The sequence below is a fragment of the Eretmochelys imbricata genome, chromosome 5, assembly GCF_965152235.1.
Source record: "Eretmochelys imbricata isolate rEreImb1 chromosome 5, rEreImb1.hap1, whole genome shotgun sequence".
Taxonomy (NCBI): Eukaryota; Metazoa; Chordata; order Testudines; family Cheloniidae; genus Eretmochelys; species Eretmochelys imbricata.
The window spans coordinates 109146839-109148971 of record NC_135576.1 but is presented as its reverse complement, the minus strand read 5'-3'; the positions used below and the strand labels follow the sequence as shown (position 1 = coordinate 109148971).

Here is a 2133-nt window from a genome sequence, read left to right as displayed (position 1 = left end):
GTAAGAAACGAACTTCTTTTTAACTACTTAATGTTTGTCTCTTTCTTAAAAGGTTCTTTGCTTACCTAATAAAAACGGTAACGATGAGCACAGCACTAATTGCAGGCTCTCCACATCACCACAATGCTGCTAGCAGGGGGCTCTCATGTGCCCTGATGTGGGATGTCAAGACAACGCTGCATATGTGAATAGTTTTTAAGAAAACTACTCGCAGGTTTAATAATAGCTTCCCTCTATTAAAATGCCTTTGATCCCAAAACACTTATTATTAGTCTGTGTGTTTTGCTAGCTTCTAAAGTGAGTGAGGTGCTTTTCAGAGAGTTATAGAGAGAAGAGGTTACAATCTAAAATCCTCAAACTGCAACCTGATCTGTGTGGGTGGACTCTCATGCCCATGCAGAGCCCCGCGGACTTCGGTGGGACACCACACAAGTGTGACGGTCCAGCTGTGAGGCTCATATTGCAGGATTGCAGCCCACAGAGCAGGTTGTACAAATGGGACCGCTCACAGTAGTAAATTTATTCCCAGTTGCATGGGTTTACTAGAGTTCGTCAAAATAAAGTTTCGAAGGAAATTTCACACAATACTTTAATTTCCTTTGAAAATTCTCTGTATTTATTGGCACAATTAATAATTTTGTTTTATCTTGGTGAAAAATTACATGAAAATTTTGAACAAAATGAAAATGTTATATTTGGCATTTTTGCCCAGCCCCTACTGTTTAGGGTTGGTGCCCTAGCAGACAAAAAACAATGATGAGATACAATAGCAAATGACTGAGCAGTTAAACTAGCAAAGATTTTTAAAAAAAATCTAATGCCTATTTTTCTCTATTGACCTCTTCCGCCCTCATCCTCGCAACCTAGGTGTTACCATATGAGATCAGTGGTCTAATAGCAGATGCTTCAGAGGAAGGTGCATGAAAGCCCATAGTGGACAATTATGGAATAATCTGCCTATAGAGGAAGTTTCTTCCAAGCTTCCATCAGAATGGTACACCAAACCACTCTAAGTACTTCTGTGAGAAAAAGACTAGGAACTAGAGGCCTTTTGAAAAGAGTATATTTTAGAGTGCAGCTTGAAAGAGGAGAGTACATGACCAAAAGGAGTCAGGAAAACGGGTCCATACAGAGACTACTACGTGAAAGGGGCAAGGAATGGAATGTGGGAGACACACAATGAGGTTTGTCCTGCAGCTTTGGGAAAGGGAAGAGGCTACAAAGGAAGGACAGAAAAAAAACCCACCTTTATAAACTATACAGCAGTGCTCAATTCCTTCACTGGCTTCTACTCTTCTCTTCATAGCAGGCGAAGTGTTTTGCGGCAGGATCTTGCAAGTTTCCGCATCAGGCCTTTAATCCAGACTGTATTGATGGTTGATGATTGGTCTACAAAGACTGCTCCAGTCTTAAATTTCTTCCGGAATCTGGCCTCAATGCGTGTACAAGGGCCAAAACTTGGTTGCAACAACTGCATTTAGTCTGGAATCCAGCTTGTTCTTCGGGGGATCACTGACTCGACGAGAGGACTGACTCTCCAGAGAATGATACATTCCAGGAGTTTGTAGGTAGTGCACAGTAGTGATATCAGCCTATAACTTCCTGGGTTGTCAGTGCGCTTGCCTGGTTTGAGTATGGCAATAACTATCGCCTCCAGCCAGGCTTTTGGGATGCATCCGGATTCCATGGTTTTGGTGTACAGTTTTGCCAGCCATTGACTCTCCTGGGGCCTAGTTGATGAAGAAATTCCAGGGAGATACCATCTCTGCTGGCCATCTTTCCTTTCTTCATTGTGGCTAAACTGTCTTTCGCTTCATCTGTACTGATGGTGATGGGGTCTTGTGGAGGGATTGAGGTCATTGTCCGATGTAGTTGACAATGGATCTTTCGCTTGGTGTTTTTGTTGAGTGGTCCTTTTATGCTCTCCCCGATTTGGAGGCTATGAAGTTGGGCTGGACTTTTAATGTTTGGTATTCTGTCAGAGTAGCAGCTCCGAGACGTCGTAGTAAGGCCCAGGAGACTTGAGTGTGTGAAGTTTAGACCTTCAGTGCGTTCAATCCACCTCTGGCATCTGGCTGAATCTAGAGATTCTTAACAGGGCCTTCACAACCTGTAGGGTGCCTGACTGGTTGT

The 2133-nt window shown here is 43.2% G+C and overlaps 1 long non-coding RNA gene across 1 annotated transcript in view; it reads left to right on the top strand.

Moving 5' to 3' along the window:
• LOC144265244 (uncharacterized) overlaps positions 1-2133 on the top strand; it is a 32549-nt gene that overhangs the window by 198 nt on the left and 30218 nt on the right. The gene's annotated exons all lie outside the window — the stretch shown is intronic.